Here is an 18,015-nt window from a genome sequence, read left to right on the forward strand (position 1 = left end):
CGAATCCATGTCTGCGTCGGACCAATCCATACTGCTCCCTAATCCATTCTCTGATGTCATCTAGTCAATGTCCCCAAGACCCTTTGCTCTTCGCTTTGGACTGGCTTTGTACTTAAAGCCACAAAATGGCTCTCTTTTGCACCGCGACAGCATCAGTCAGGATGGCGACTTTGTGACAGCCCATCTCGTCGACACTTAAAGAACACAACACTGAAAAAAAATGAAAAAAGAGGCCCTCTTGGGTCACAGACCATAAAAAAAACTCGCTGCATTCCAACAAGCCACGTTGTAACATTTCACTCGTCCAGTAACACTTTAATCAATGAGCGGGTATAAACATGTATTAAATGCTTTACGACACACTAAAGTCGGTCTCCCGTTATGTCGGATGGTCATGTGTTTAATAATTCATCCCTCATTAGCGCACAGTTTCCTTTCGACCCGCTGATAGAAATAAATAGTGTGCTTGTTTGCCCGTCTACTTACATTCGGCATTTGCATTTCGATTTGAAAGATCCCCTTGGCGGAATGAGGACGACAGTAAGATTAAGAAGGGGCTATTTGCATATTTGGCTGCGTCATTGGTTGTTTGCACCATAGTTTTCCCTCTCACTCGTTTATTACTGGTCTTAGTCATATTTTTAGGAGTCATTTATGATAGTTTTGGCTGGCGTTACAAATATGGGATGCTAACTTACAGGCGACGTTGAAATGAATTCAAACGCAAACATGAATTTCGTACCACAAACAGAAAAAGTCTGTTTGACCATCGCTAAAATAATGTATTTTAATCCACAACCGGTGACCACGCCCAAAAATAAATAAATAAATAAATAAATAAATACATAAATAAATAACCGAATAAAGAAATAAACAAATGAATACATGATTAAATCAATAAAAAAACTAAATAAATAAATAAATACATAAATAAAATGTTAAATAAAAAAATAATAAATAAATGAGTGAGTAAATAAATATATAAACTTGCCCCTTTTGTTACTGCAAGACCGCTTTGGCGCTAAAATAACTTATTTTAATTAACAACATGTGACCATGACTAAAACTAATAAATGAATACATAATAAATAAATAAATAAATAAAAAATACAAATAAATAAATAAATAAATAAATAAATAAATAAATAAATAAAAATCGACGGAAGTACAGATGGACAGATAGATAAACACACCTGCCCGCTTTTTTGTCGCAACACCGTTTTGGCGCTGTAAAGTATTGTCCCTGTCCAGTTTTTTAAAAAGCTCAATAATGAAAAATATTAATATCGCTCACGAAATTAATTCTGTCACAAAACACGAGGACGCAGTAAAAAAAAAAAAAGCAGTATTAATATGTAATAAATGCAGATGTATTTCCGTGAGCAGCGCAGCTCATTTCCATGATGACGATGAAGATGATGAAGCAGCACTTTCATAACAATGCCGAGCCAAACGAGTCATTCTTATTCCAACACAGCTTGGTTAATCACACACCTTCAGGCTCTCCGTTCCGCAGTTGTCCCCGCATCTGCCGGAAAATTCGAACGCCGTATCGGCGCCGGCGGCTTTGCCTGATCTTGTGACGACAGTAGAATCCGATAAAGTAAAGTTTGGGGAAACGATAAGATGCGGCGCCACTGATTCGCCATGTAACGAGTGAGTCATTTAGGAAGAAAAAGGTTGTTGTGCTTCTACGAGAGAGTCAATAAATGTTTGCGCCGGGGGTGATTATTTATTTACTTATTTAAAATCTCTTTAAGAAGACAATTATCCGCCTTTTGTACACGGGGCCGGATGTCATCACGCTATATCCTTATCAAGCACTTGTGCTTTTATTTTACAACGAGCAAATTGTGCATAACGTGCACTTTTTTTAAAATCCATTTTTTAACTTCTCTTCATTCCGCTCATAAACGGCATCATTTATTCCAAACCCATCCCACGCCCTGATTTTATTCATTCCAATCTTCTATTAATAGCCACTAAACAGAGTCCCCTTTCAAATTTAAATGTTATATCAATACAAAGTGTTTGCTATAATTGTTATAACATCACTTTATGAGGGTAACTGAATGTATATTAACTCACTCACTGCCAGACGTGCAAAAATGTCCATTCCAGTGCTTGGGTTTTTGTCATTGTCATTCGAATTCCCGGACCCACAGAATATTAACTTTTTGGACTACAGAAACATTCAATGCAGCGTAAGAAACCTTAGATTCTCTCCTTTCATCAGAAGGAAAGAGTTAATTCCTAAATTATATGGGTCTGGAGTTAGATGAGCTTGAAATTGGGGCTGCTGTCCAATATATAATGCAATACATACATGTTGGTTTATATGGTGCTTTAACAACAGCTGAAGTTGGAACACAGCACTAACATGGAAAAATGGGAAATGCCGACCCCTCTTGGAAGCAAAAACATTGCCAGAGGCCATGGCCAGCGCTTTATCAACACCCAAATAAGAAAAAACAAGACCCGAAACAATTCAGGAATGGGGCTTGATGTCATATTTTCAATTTTAGTGTGTACAATATTGAAAAAGCATCCACTTGATATTGGGCTTGGTTATCATTATATCAATATGATTGTTTAGCCGGAAATAAATGTTATTGTCCAATGGAAGAATGTCATGTTTTTTTTTCATATGGCAAAAGTGTCTTTAAAAAAATATCCTGTATTATTTAACATCAACAACAAAAGAAGAATTTTCCATCCTTCCAATAGCTGAACCGCTTATCGTCACAAAAGAATATCTCCGAAACAATGGTGCAATCATGATGGAAGCCCGTATATATACACTCCTGTCTTATTTTTTTTCCAACAGCCTCCTGTCCATTCAAATTGTTTGTGGGTGCGCTTAAAATAAAAATGCAATCACATTCATCCCCCAAAACTCCAATAAATATATAAATACAAAGAAATGAGAAATTTCAAAAGGCATGCTTTTAAAACGTTTCCATGTCGATTTAATAATTTGCATCCCCGCTTTGCTTCTGAAGCGCAGGACATAAAACCAAGTGCTGTTCTCTCCCTCTCCTCCCTCTCCTTTGTTTGTTTGTCTTTCTGCTGGATACAGAAAATTGGATGAAAAACGTTGTGGGGAGGAGCAGTTAATTTTGTAAAATGGGTATTCCTATTCATCCTCTGTTCCAGAAACTCAATACCTCTATTTTTATTGTATTGCCTCTGTAATGAAGTTTAATTATTCTTGTAAGTGCGCACGGAGGTTGCAGTAGCTGCTGCAAACAATAGCCCCGCCCACCCCCTAACACAAAGTGCAGGTGTCCAGCATGACATGTTCTTTTGAGAGATTTGCCTTTGCCACTGTATATACTTATCATGTGCATTGGCCAGCGGCTTAGCCATGGATTCTCAGTGATCCTCTTAGAGAGGAGGGGGCAAAGTGTGGGGATGGGGGTTGTTCTGTTTATTGAAAAGCATCAGGTGACTCAAGGCGCAGGCACGTTGCAAAATCCCTACATTTACCTTCGTTGTTTGCTTGCAAGTCTTTGATGGACCACAACATCCCAGATGTTTCTCACCTCCTTTGCTGAACTCTGCAATACAAAAGAAAAAACACAAACAAGATTGTTTCATCATTATCATTGTCATTGTCATTATTATTATTATTATTATTATTATTATTATCACTGGGCTGCCCGGTAGTCGCGTCGTTAGCACATTGGTCTCACAGTGCAGAGGCCGTGAGTTTAAGACCCGGTCTGGCCTCCCTGGGTGGAGTTTGCATGTTCTCCCCGGGCCCGTGTGGGTATTCTCCGGGTCCTGCGGTTTCCTCCCACATTCCAAAAACATGCATGGCAGGCTGATTGAACATTGTCCCGAGGTATAAGTGTGAGAGGGAATGGTTGTTTGTCTCCAGCACCCCCGTAACCCTAATGAGGAATAAACTGTACGTATAATGGATGGATATTATTATTATTATTATTATCGCTGATTTTTATTACTTTTGCTTATTTTTATTATATTTATTGTTATCATTATAAGTAATATTACTTATTTTATTATCAAAATATTATTTATTTATTTATATGTATTTATTCATTTATTATTATTGCTGATTTTTATTTTCATATTGCTTATTTTCATTATTATATCTTATTTTTTATTATATTTATTTTATTATTAGTCGTAATATTACTTTTTATGATCAAAAAACAGTATTTATTTATTTATTTATTTATTTTTTTTCTCACAATCAGCATGTTGAATTCAGCTTCTGTGAAGCAGCCTTCTAAATTTCTCAGGGCGTTGAATCGTAAGCATCTGGGCTGTTCGTGTTGTCGTAGAAGGCCGCTTCATTTAGCTAAGCCTCCTCACCAATCCTTATTGTATTAACCGATAAAGCCTGCTCATCTGTGACAACCCAAAACAGTCTGGTTGCCATCGATTCAATGCTCAGAGGTTTTATTTCTGCCTTTGGTTTGTTTTTTCAGCACCAGCTGTTTTTTCAGCACCAGCTGGAGTGGAGGGCATTCCTCTCTACTGCTACTTTATGTCTGTATTTGGTTTTCCTCCTGCTTTATTGCCAATAATTCCTATTCATACTTTGTTATACTTGTTTTTTTTCTATCAATCAACCTTCTTGCATCATAGTCTGTCTGAATTTGCGTTTGTGGGATCCGCACACCATCTGGTTCATCTCCCAACCTTGTCACCGTGAATGGAATGAGCTGGATTAATGCGAATGTTAAAAAGCCATCTTCTACCCTCTACGGTACAACGAGAAATCGTCCATGAGGCCATCATTTTGAAAGAACCGTGCCGCCCTTATGTCAGAGATATGACAGTCAGACACCGTGGACAGAGTCTCGGAACCAGAAAGATTGTTCCCACTGCCGGCAGGAGACGCAGTCATCAAATGACATACGTCTGAATTATGTGCCCCTCTGCCAAGCTATTTATTGAGAGTATATGTAAATTAAAGTGATACATTAGTAAAACATAGTTTTCTTGATTAGAATGCCACGCCTCTGCGCGTTCTGAGCACCAACAGATGTAAGCATTAAAACATTGTGTGTCCCATGAACTGATAAGTTTGTATCCTGGCTAATGACCTCTTCCTGTGATAAGGAGTTTCCCCCAAGTCCTAAATTCTGTCCAAGGCCAGCTCTCGTAGATAAAGGTAACAGCCCAACTGGGCTGTGTCTGTTTCACTGTGATTTACTGAGGCCATCTGCACCCTGACTGTGGGTCTATTGTTTAGTTGGTCAGCAAAGCACGGCACTTTTAAACATGATAAATTGTTATTCTCCATCACCTTATTAACAAGCAAACAGGCTTTGATTTATTGTTCTCGATCAAAGTTACATTCAACAATGACTCACACAACCACTCCACCCCATCTTATTTGGGACTCCCGGTGAAGTGCCGCACATTATTTCCATTTGCGTAATTGTCAGTCACCAGAGAAAACGTCAGCTTTGTTTTGTTAAAATTAATGTACATGATTAGCCCCCGCGCCCGCCCCCTCCGATTTGCTTCAGTGTTTACTGTGCGATGGATCCAATGAGGGCTGCAATTTTCCCACCTACATGCGTATGAACGGTCGCACATGACAAACCACAGATTACAACGCAATCTGTATTCCTACGGTGCTCTCACAACTCCGCTGTGATCCGAGCCCCCTCCTTACTCGAAGGGTATAACATGTTTCAAATGAAAGACACGGGCACGGGCGGAATTCAATCTCAACCCTCAGTAATTGGAATCTGCAAATGGGCAAGATTATCAGCAAATGAGCAGACAATGGATACTGCAATTTAATTAGCTGGCAAGGCTGCTGTCTGCATGCCAGTGAAAGAGGCCACCGTTGTCCAGTAGAAGCCCAAGATGACTTTTAGGAACCCAACGACGTTATACGTGTCGAGGTTGGTTGAATCTCGGAGACGTCTGCAGTATTCTTTTAATTACACATCATAATGAGTCCATTTAGCCGTTCAATGACCCGTTTTACAGAGTCCAACAACCACAGGGAGCACGTTGCCATTGGCAGGGTCGCTTGCTGCAGTTTACCCCCTCATCCCAAAAGGGGAACTTTCTGAGCCAAACGGGAACCTTTGGACTTGAATACACAAGCTGGCCTAGAAAAAGCGTCGAGGCATTGTCGCATGCCTCGTCACGGCGAGAAAACATCGCCACACAACGACGAGCTGCTCAGACAGCATCATTGCCGGGATGAGTGCATTTATTGCAAATCAAGTCTCAGATCCATGGGAGACGCTTTATATGCGAAGAATTTCAATCTATCACCACTAACGTCAAGCTTAACAGTTTAGGACAGAAATAGGTGGTACCACAAAGGTCCGTTTCAGGCCCATTTGTTATTACTTCTCGGTCGCAGACCTTTTCCAGGTCCAAAACTATACAAAAGCACATTTTCAATGGAATAAAGTTTTGTTCAGCAGCATCGGAGCAAGCATTTTGTCGCTCGGCAGATCATTTCCCAGTGTTGTGGGTTCTCCATGGACACGTTTAGCGATCCCAGTGGGGGAAAAAAAACACACTTGCATCTGTTTCACCACCGAGGCCGAGAACTCGTTTTGACTGAGGGTTTCTTGCTCTTTGCAACCTTATTGATCCCCAAGCGAAGTCTGCGCGCTTTATTCACACATCGTGCACAGTAAAGATGGATATGAAAGGAAACGGTCGCTGGTGCTCTTCAACCCACTTTCTGACCTCCGGTCAACATGCTGGAAATTGTTTTTGCGTTTGATAATATGTACATATTGCCTCCTACAACTGCATGCATGAAATGAACTAGCTGTTAATATGCGGCTGTTGTGGAGGAGGAATGCAAACTTTTTGAGGGTCCACTTCTTCTCAAAAGACATTTCATTAGGTACACCTGAGCATTTGAATAGCCCAAAGAAAAACCTCCTGTAAAAGGAGACAAAATGTGTTCCTGTGCAGTTTTTGTTCAAATTAAGTAAAACAAACCACTGTAAAATGCTAACCATAAAACTGTCTTCATTTTTTTTGTCACTTAGCAAAAAATTGAGTATTACATTAACGTACACTTGAACAATTTCTGAACACCAGAGCAGGACGTGTTTTAGAAAGGAAAAAAAAATCAAGAGATTATGTTTTATTTAGGTCAAGAAAAAGCTCTCCCCAAATAATAATAAACATAGAGAAGTGGAATTTGGTGTTTGCAAAATATTCATTACACACACTGTAAACACACACACACACACACACACACACACATATATATATATATATATATATATATATATATATATATATATATATATATATATATATATATATATATATATATATATATATATATACACGGTCACGTTACAGTCAAAGTTTTTCTTTGGGTGAGCAGCGGCAGCCACCTGCGCCAGCGTTCACTCAACCCTCAACCTGGAAGAAACTCAAATAGATGGAAAGTGAGCTAGCTGGCTAATATATAGCTATATATATATATATATATATATATATATATATATATATATATATATATATATATATATATATATATATATATATATATATATATAAAACTACTACTACTACTACTACTACTACTACTACTACTACTACTGCAGTTGCCTGCCACTCAGTGAGCTCCACAAAAGTGAGCCAAGTGTTATACAGCTTGCAGGTAAAGTCGCTAAGAATGGAGTTGTGGGTCAGGTGGCAGCCTGAGGAAGGAGGCGGCTTGAGGAGGGAGATGAGCCTCCCAGGGACCACATGTGCTTCCCAAAGAGCTGGCGTCACTCCAGGATGCTGACCCGCGGCGCGGGAAGGTCGAGTTGGCAGCGAGCTAACGGATTGTGCGCGACCGGTGATGCGCGGCACAGCTAGCACGCACACATGTTAGGACCAAAATAGCTGGAAACGCTACAGTGCTACTGACCTGGCACTTAACACTCAGGATAGAAAATCCGCGGCTGCTTAATCTGCCCGCGAAAACTTTCCAAGGCTACATTTGTGTCACAGTATCGCTTATATACGAAGAACGGTAGATCCTTAGAAGTGTGTGTGTGTGTGTGTGTGTGTGTGTGTGTGTGTGTGTGTGTGTGTGTGTGTGTATCTGTATATCTATATAATATAAAAATACATCATGTTAAAACAGGTTAGCATGGCAGCTGAGGCCAATTAAAATGGGTTGATTCCGCGTCTCATTGGTCTGTGGTGCTTGTCAATCAAACTCTCTGTTAATCAAATTAATGACACACTTCTCATGGACGGGCCAGTGACACTGCTGGCTTTTTGTACATGCCGATTTCCTCCGGTGTAATCATGATACTAAACATGGACACGCACCATTGGCCGAAGGGACTTTTTGTCATTAATTTCCGCACAAGTGTTAGATGGAACCTTGGCGGGGGTCTCCGCTCTCGTCGTACTCGTCTGGTGTTAAATTAGTTTTTGCTGCGCATAGTTATGTCCTTAACTCGTCATGTGCTGTCAATCAAGAATGCCTTACTTCACACAGACTATATAGGAATGTTTGAGAATAAAAAGTCCTATCCAGTTGATCGTGCTCTCTTGTCCTTTGCTTTAAACATTAACTCATTCACTGCCAGACAATGTGCAATAATGTGTCCACTCCAGTGCCAGGGTTTTTGTCATTTTCACTCAAATTCCAGAACCCACAGAATATTGAGTTTTAGGATGACACAAACATTCAATGCAGCGTGAGAAACCTCAGACACTCTTCTTTTATCAGAAAAAAATAGTCCTATATAGTATGTGTCCGGAGTTATATGAGCTTGAAATGAGGGTGCTTGACCAAAATACAATGCGATACATGCATTAAAATCACAACATTGTCACATTTGCGGCTTCGTAATAATGTACAAACTTGCGTATGGGAACAGCCGCCTCGTGTACGAGGGCGACCCAACCTCTGAGGGAGAACTCTGCCACTGGACGACTGCGTCGCCTCTCATGTCTGCAATAATCACAATCGCGGCGTTGGGAATGAAATGTGAAGGGAGGGGATGACACCGGCTCGGCTCCAGCGACAGCGTTCCATTTGCATAATCTTTGCATCTCAACATGGTGAATTTCTCCTCACTTGAAACCGGAGCCCCGAGGAACGGGAAGCTTCCATTCGTGATGAAAGTGTTCAAGTCGCCTGTTGAACCCGCAAACAGCGAGCCGGAAGGCACACAGGCGCACAAACGGACATGTTTATGTGCAACTTTGAAATTGCCTTTCTAAAAATAGACGTAATACTTGTTCGGCGTGTACACAAAAACGGCATCAACACTATTGGAGGTAGATGAAGCGGCGGGGTGGCATGAAGACGGTGAGGCTTATCAAGTATTAAAGTCATGCCGGCCTGTTTTTTTACTCTTTTAGAAAAAAAAAAACAATTATATTTATTGTATAATAATTATCTAAAATGTATTTGTTTTTTTTTTTTTTTTTCAAAATACTGGGGAAAATGATGTACTTTCCCACATTTTGTGCTATATACCACTGTAAAAATTTTATTGAAAATGTTTAGTATTTACATGACACATATTGTATTTGACATTTAATTTTTAATTATCTTCATTATATTTAATTTAGCAATTTATTTTATTTGGATTTTTAATGGCAAAAAATATTCCATGATAAAAATTATGTTACTTTAGATGTAGTTGTGAAATATCTACTATTCATTTTTTTCAATCTTCTTTTTTTTGGGGGGGGTTGCTAATCTGTGGTAAAGTAGCCGTAATTATTTTTCCCAATATTTTACATACATTATTAGTGGCACATTTATATTTTATGTCGACTCAATATAGTTAGTTATCAAATATGCTTTTTATACTGTATTTTTGTACACTATGTACAGTTCTTTTTCTGAAACATTTTTGCACAGTTATACCTTTCATTTTTCTGACATTTCTATGATGCATAGAATACTTTGTTTTTCATCTTTTCACCCCCCCTTTCAATTTTGCTGTTGTAGATTGCAAATTTCCCCATTGTGGGACTATTAAAGGCTTTCTGGTTCTGATTCTGATATTTTATCTTTGGTGTCTTCATGTTTCTGACAAATTCATATTAATTGTTTGCATATGCACATAACACACTGAATTGGCCGGAAGTAACACTTTTCCTCAGACTGGGAACCTTGACAGTCAGAGTATCTGGAAACTCTTTGTTTTCAGCTCCAATTACGTAAGCATCAGGATTATCTAAATTCTCGTCTTTTTCTCCTTTCTTTCTCGCTGCCGTGCCGCGGTCAGAATAGCAGCAGAAGTACCCAAAGTGTCCCAGCGCGCTTGCCAGTGACAAAGCTGCTCTCCTCGATTATGCTTAAAGCACATCTTTGTGACGTCTTTCTTCTCGCTCGCCGTCCACCGCCTTGAGTGACACGGCTGGTAATTTGTTATTATCTGCGGGAAGTAGGGTAGAAGGTGAAGGATGACAAGTGGAACTTGGCTGTACTATATTGCTGGTCGAGGGTTTTATTTCCTTGGGGCCAGTAAGGCAGGAACAACGAAAGGAGGGCATTGTGGGGTCGCGAGGATGTGGGTGAGGGATGGCCTGAGGAAGTCCAAGCTCATACCATGTAGCTCTTTTCAAGAAAACAAAAGATTTGTGCGACATTCAGCTCTTTCTCGACATTATCAAGATCGTCTATCTCCATAATGTGACCTGCGCTAGCCAAGTGGTCCTTGGTTAATGATACTTCCGGCATTTGCAATTTTAAGGTTATCAACGGTGTGTAAAATGCTAATCTGTGCGCACCCAGTTACGGCTGCACTTCCTTTTCTCATTTGATAGTTCAGTTAAATATGTTGGGTCCCTCAAGGGTCTGTCTTAGGACCCCTTTTGTTCAGTTTGCATATGTCAAATCCTTCAGAGCGTCAAGGTTTTCTTTCATGGCAATGCAGATGACAGCGGTTCCATTACCATGCCGTGAAACTGTCTCTTAGCAAATTAGCAAACAGGTGAGCTAAAACTACTTTTGGCTTACCAAAAATAAAAAACAAAAAACAGAAGTAATTGTTCATCCTTTAAACTGCATTCCAAACAACAGCAAGGACTTTTGAAATGTATTCACATTGACCCAGCGCTTGTTTGTACCCTTCCATTTGAACAACAGTGTGCGCACCCAGTCCGTTTACCAGGAAGCTATTTATGGACCTTTTTGTAACCGTCAACGGTATTTCCTTATACCGTACTTCGGGGTTCAATTGTGAAGTGGAGGAAACTGTCAGATCTGTGACCAAATCCAAACAATTTGACATTTGTCAATGGAAAAATCGCATTATAGCGGAGATTAATGGCTGCTGTATTCAACAATATCAAACTTAAATTAATTTGCCATCCAATGACAAAGCAAATACAGATGTAATAGCAGCTGTCAAACGCAGCACAGCTGCTCTGCAATGATTCAATTAAGAGCCAAAGCGTGCCATCCTTCATTCTCAATGAGCGCTGTCATCAGCGCCATCGGCGGACCTGCATGTCAATTCTGACTTCACCCGAGCTTCTCGTGGCCCCGCATGTTTAATAGGAGCCATTATCCCAGATTATATTCAATGCCAGGTTTCAGTCAAATCACCCAAAGCTGCCCTCCAAACTTTCCTCTTAAGGACAAGAACCACAAGCTTGACTGAATTCACTGCAAGGAGTTTTTTTAAACAAAGTTCCCCTTAATTAGTTTTCCTTGAGATAAACATCATACAAATGTCGAAATAAACCATTTAAATTTGAGACCAGCTTGGAGGAAAGGATGCATAATTCTTTAAATGTCATCTATAATTTATTAACAGCCACTTCTTCAAGTTGTTTGTTTGAAAAAGTTTGAACATTTGGCTGCAATAGCACATGTGTTGTTTTGCTTGTTTTCCAATCTTGGGCTGGAAAAACTATTTTTTGTGCCATTTGATTTTCTTTGATTTATTCACTAAACCGCAGTTTTCATTAGGCTAGAAAAAAATCATTCGAGAATTGAAAATTTGACGTAGAGAACCATTCCCGAATTTGTTCAGGTTTTGTTTTTTCATGCTTGGTGCCAATAAAGCGCTGGCCAGACATCTGGCAATGTTTTTCCCTTCCACAAGGGGCAGCATTCCCCTTTTTCCATGTTAACATTTCGTCCCAGCTTCAGTTGTTGTTAAAGCGCTATATAAACCAATATGTACATATTGCATTGCATTTTGGACAGCCGCCCTGATTTCAAGCTCATATAACTCCAGACTGAATGATGTTATTCTAAAATAACAAAGTAAGTCTTTCCTGAGTACAATCTCTGGCTAATCTACTCACCCTGGAATGCTTGCTAGCTAATCACAGAGCAGGTAAACAAATACACGCACCGCTCCGATAAACACTTTTGAGTTTTGGTGAACTTAACATGCTTAAAGAATTGCGAAGAATCAGCATGGAAGCAATGGGTGAACATGCTAATGCCGCACGCCAAAGTCATAGCCAAGATTCAAACCCTGAAACTCAAGACTGTGTGGCTAGTGTGCTAACCACTTGCTATGCACAATACAAATATGTGCTCTTTCCTACAATTTGTTTTAACTTTTGCCTTCAGAACCCTATCCGTTGTACTCGAGTCTCACAAGAGATGCACTCCGCGATCTTTTGGCTGCGTTCCCGACCCAAGTCACAGAGGTGTGTGGCGGATGTGGTCGAAAAAGGCCGTGCGCCGCGTAAAGGACAGGAGGCGTAAGCCCTCCGTTGCGCTCAAATCGATGAAATCAGGGGAGAGACAGAGAACCGCGGGGCCTGCTGAGCACCCTTTTAAGCCGCGAGAGTTGTTTGCAGAGCTTGTCAAGATGACTGAGTGCCGTGAAAGTCCTTCTATTTAAGTTTGCTATTATGCCCCAAAAGCGTCTCGGATTCAAATTTCTCCGGTGTTGCAACCTGGAGGTGTTCTGTGAGATTTGAGGCGAATGGGCAGCACATTTACTGCCTTATGATTCATACGCCGTGGTGACATGATGGAAAATGAGAAACGGTCCAAGACGAGCGTGCTGGTGGAAAGCATGTGGAAATAGACACAGTGGGAACCTCTCTCTTGCTCTCCCGCTTATTGATTACGACCTCAATAACTAGTTAGCTACCTAACTAACTAGATTGATAGCTAGCTAGATTGATATACAGCTAGATTGAACATGGACACACCGACGTCATGCAAACCACATATCATAAGATTGGCATATATGAAAGTAGGAATTTGACGTGCTCTTATAATAATTATAATATTATTATCATAATAAACTGAGGGTTTCAAAAGCTTGTCTTTGACCACTTTGAATATTTTAATTCAGGGAAGCAGCTCGTAACTGAGAATATGTGTGCATGTATTGCATGTTCTTCGCATGTTTGAAGATGTTTATTCACATATGTTCAATTTAAGTGCAAAACTAAAAGGACAACACCATACCTGTCAACCGGCCGTATTTTGCCATATTCTGTATGATTTTTTCACATTTTTGGATGTGTATGGCATACATTGTTAAATATAATTTTGTGATATTTTCGATTTTGTTTTCATCATTAAATATTAGGAGGTAATTTTAATTATAACAAATATCACTATTCGTAAAAAGCGAAGTTGACCACCGAGAAAACAAGTCCGTGCGAAAAGTCTTGAGAAGAAACAAAAGTTTTTTTCTTAGTAAGTAAGCAAGCAAAATTGAACCATTAGTCAGGTCACAGTGTTTTGCAGGTTAACAGGTACGCAACACAAACTAATCGCACACAATCTATAAATACATGTTGCATGGCCTAATTTTAACCATGACTGGCCATTTCTGTAAATTAGATTGTGGTGGTTGTTTATAAATCCGTGAAGAATGGTGATTTTTGTCATCACTCAAAATAATCTGGATTATCACTCTTGCCCCCCATCCCACCGCGGCCTATTATATTAATCAATGCTTCATGTCACCAAGAGGGTACAACAAGTGCTGAAGAATGAATGACTCTCTGTGTCGTTGTGTTGTCATATTATTTGTGATTTAGTTTTTGCTTTTTTTTTTTTACTTCAAGATGGCGTCGCGGGAGTGGCTGCCTTTCCAGCAGCTCCTGGATTTTGTTTTTCTACTTCTTTCTTTCCTTTCCTCTTCCTTTCATAACTTTGCTGCTGTGAAACGTAAATTTCTCTGCGAGACGAATAAATGTACATCCAATTCAATCCAATCAAATTATTCGCAGAGGATAAAGACTGTATGCCTCTAGGCATCGTATTATTATCCACATTCACCTTTTTGTTCGGATCACTTTGTTTTATGTTTAGTTTGACAACAACCTTCACCAAAAGTAACAATTGACCTCTAGTTACAATTTTTTAAAGAACACTTAATACCCTTGTATCTGAAGATATATAGCCTGCTAATGGATGTTTGGACCATTTCTGCTGCACACACAGTCCCTGTAAATATGCTATTAATCCACTCATGAATCTGAAAGTATGTGAAAGTAAATATGAGGAACGTGATATGCCCACCCCCCACTTTTCTCTTGAAGTCTTCGTCTTCAGGTGATTGCACCATATTCTCAGAGCAATGAGCTTGCTCAGTCACATTGTGACACCCCTTTTATTAATCCATAACAGCAAGCATTTTAATGATGAAGTGTCATGACTAGGCAGACGTTGAGCTAAATCGTTCTTTTTGGATTCAAATCAATGTGAAAAAAAAAATGGCAGAAATTGCTACTTTATGCTGAATTAATGGCTTTTGTTGTTGTTGTTGTTGTATATATAATTTGCTGCTGTATAATATTGTATTGGGGATCTTCACCGTTCCCTTACGTTATGTAATGTCATGAGAGGCTAGCTCTCAGCGGGACAGGACAAGGAGCGCAATGAGCGACAGGTTTGAATGCAAACATAGGTTTTAATAAAGGGTTTCAGGGGGAATTCACAAGCAACAAAGGCAAGAATAGTCTCTCTTCCAATACTTAAATCATAATAAAGTCTCTTCTGAGGTGAAACTGAAGACAGAGTTCTTTTCCATGTGTTTCTAGGCCTCACCCCTCTTGATGTCCTTCTCAGGTAGCCTAGCCACCTTTAGCAAGGGTCCAAATCCAGTGTTCTGCCGTATGGTCCCAACTGGCAATGAGTTCCATGCAGCAATCAGTTTCTCCACAGCGCACAGCAATGGAGCTTGTCCCGCCCGGCCTCCACACTCAGAGCCCCTCTGCCTTAAAAGCCTTGCTTGCCAATCAAGCTGTGATCAGCCACAGGTGTGGGGTTTGAATTGCTGCCTTCCACAAGATGGGGCCAAAACTCTCTCTGGGTGAAGCCATCTTGGGGGAATGTATTTGCCCTCCAGGACCCAGCCTCTCGTGACATCACAGTTATTACAGAGGTTTTTAGTTCCTATTTGGCCGCGTTTGGTATGTCATGTTATGACTCTTCAAATTGTGAATTTAATCAAACTAATGACACTGACATGAGTGTTGAATTTGACGTCATATTTCCATTCGTCAGCCCTTCATGGGATGTTGCGCGTCGACAAAGCTGGGGCGGGGTTTTCAGCAACAAGCATTACTCAGTGTCCTTCTATTGATACCTCTGGCCAAAATTAAGTCATTAAAACGTCTGTATGGAGCTAATGCACTCTGGGATGTGTGTGTGTGTAGTGGCATAGCCTCACCACCAATTGCCTCTGCAGGAGAAGAATTACAATATCAATTCTATGTCGTAGTGAATGGTAAATGTGTTGAACCTCCCTCCAAGGAATTGATACAAACTCTCGTCAATAGCGAATAATAAATACCGAGGTCTATTTAGATAAAAACGGACATAACCAGCAAGCCGGCGGGCCTAAATGAAGCAATGTGCTGCTTTTGTCCAACGTTAATTCTCTGCAGCAATCAGTCAGAAAGCAGATTGTTTTTTTTTCCAGCTCCCATTTCGTGACGGAATGACACCAAACTCATTGAAATGCCGCACAAACAAGCTGAGGAATCAAATGACCCAATGAAAAAAAGTTGGTGGGTTGGTTTGACTGCTTAATCACATGCCAAACTGAAGGCTGGGGAAGATGACTTTGGCAAAGCAAAATGAGTAAAAACAGAAATACAAATGAATGAGAGCTAATTATGAGTTTAGGTCGAAACTTTGCAGAAAATCAATACTTTTTACCCCATCGTTATAAAGCAAATAAATGCCTTGCCTCATATAGAGGCCCTTCTTCTTCTCATACAGGTTGTATGTAACTAAAATACTGTACAGTGCTATTGTTCACAAGTGGACATTAAAGTTAACACTCGATTCATTTGCTCACCAGAGTGTGAGATAACAAGCTATGTATTTACAGTATTCCAGATGGAGTCATATTAAAGATAACCTCATGCTCTGTTAACGGCATCAGTTCGATCCATCGATGTATGATCTTACTAGCTATCAAGCTAGCTAGTTGGATTGGATCGGATTGGATTGACCTTTGTTCGTCTCGCAGTGGAGAAATTAACATTTCACAGCAGCAAAGTTATGAAAGGAAGAGGAAATGAAATAAAGAAGTAGAAAAACAAAATACAGGAGCTGCTGGAAAGACAGCCACTCTTGCGGCGCCATCTTGAAATCAAAAGAACAGAAAAAAAACAAACAAATATGTCAACACAAAGACACAGAGTCATTCATTCTTAAGCATTTTCTGTAGCATTTTGTTACATGATGCAGTTCTAGATGAAAGAGTAGAGTATCAAAGCTAATAAGGTAGCTAGCTAGCTAGCTATTGAGGTAACTATCAAATAGCGAGAGCGAGGGAGAGATTCCAACTGTGTCTATTTTGAATCGTGTTACAATTTACATCACTTTTGTTTACAATTTCATCTTTAAAGCTCCTTTAAATCCTCATTATGTCCCCGACACTTCTTTCGTCTCATAATATCATGAAACCTTTATCAGCAGTATTAGCATACAACAATAACTTGAGTGAGAAATAATAGATTCTGCTTTTGTTAGTATCGAGTCAATTCCCCCGGTGAAGAGGTTTTATAAAACATCGTGTGACTGCATTTGTTAATTCTTACTGCAACGTAATGCAGCCAGCCATTTGTTGACATTGGACTGTAACTACCATATAACCCCATTATGCAAATAGACAGTGTGGATCCATTTGCAAGTTATTAGTTCCCCCTGTAGTTGGAATTGCCAGTGTGAAGGTGAGTTGGAGGAGAGCGAGAGGAGATTTAGTGACATCGGATCCTGGAAAAGATGTTAACAGTCTGAGAGAACTCTTGTTGGATCACACGGGCTTCAATGTATCTACACAGCTTGTAGTATAGCAGCATGTGGTGCTGCATTGTTTGAATAGCTTGTGCTTGAGGCAGATTTAATACAACAAGATTTGCCGGAATCCACTTTGGACCGGCATGGTGGATTTTTTTGCTGCCGATGAACACACTAGGCGGAGCTTATACGGGTTAGCCGAGCAACTTCCATGATGCAACTGATCCGTACAAATAATGTCAACTTGTTGCCCGGTAAATAGATGTCATGCCTCCATATTGTCCATTTTAAAAGAAACCGGGTAGAAATTAACTGTCCGGAATCTGATTTAGTTATCTTGGGCATGTTGCTCAGCTGAATTCATTGGACTCAAGGGGAACTACCCGTCTTGGCCAGTATTAAAACGTCATATGCTACTTTTGCCCATTTGGCTAACTGAATGACAAACATATCAGACGAAAAGCTGCTGACACCCTCTGTATGTGTTCTTTGGCCCACAGTCAGACCAGAACGCTTTTGTGGGCGCGACGTTTCCTACTTGGTGCAGTGCGAGGCTCACGAATGTCGTTCCATTTCAGCCTGCCACTCTCGCATTAGCAAAGTAGGATCATAAATAATGTGGCCCCCAAACAGCCAGTCAGTAAAGCATATCTTTTCACTGCCTCCGACAGGCGGCGGCTATCTCATATACACACACACACACACACACACACACACACACACACACACACACACACACACACACACACACACACACACACACACACACACACACACACACACACACACACACACACCCACTCATACACACACACACACACACACACACACAC

At 40.1% G+C, this 18,015-nt stretch overlaps 2 protein-coding genes across 2 annotated transcripts in view; one reads left to right on the forward strand and one right to left on the reverse strand.

The window, feature by feature from the left end:
• The window catches only part of psmg3 (proteasome (prosome, macropain) assembly chaperone 3), a 116,167-nt gene that overhangs the window by 21,078 nt on the left and 77,074 nt on the right, over nt 1–18,015 (forward strand). The window lies entirely within an intron of this gene.
• Nucleotides 1–18,015, reverse strand: part of elfn1a (extracellular leucine rich repeat and fibronectin type III domain containing 1a) — a 66,713-nt gene that overhangs the window by 18,528 nt on the left and 30,170 nt on the right. The window contains exon 2 of the mRNA XM_089018583.1: nt 3,490–3,560. The gene's annotated coding sequence lies outside the window, so the exon portion shown is untranslated. The remainder of the gene's footprint in view (nt 1–3,489; nt 3,561–18,015) is intronic.

The sequence above is a fragment of the Hippocampus bargibanti genome, linkage group LG17, assembly GCF_051943395.1.
Source record: "Hippocampus bargibanti isolate YZ-2025 linkage group LG17, ASM5194339v1, whole genome shotgun sequence".
Taxonomy (NCBI): Eukaryota; Metazoa; Chordata; class Actinopteri; order Syngnathiformes; family Syngnathidae; genus Hippocampus; species Hippocampus bargibanti.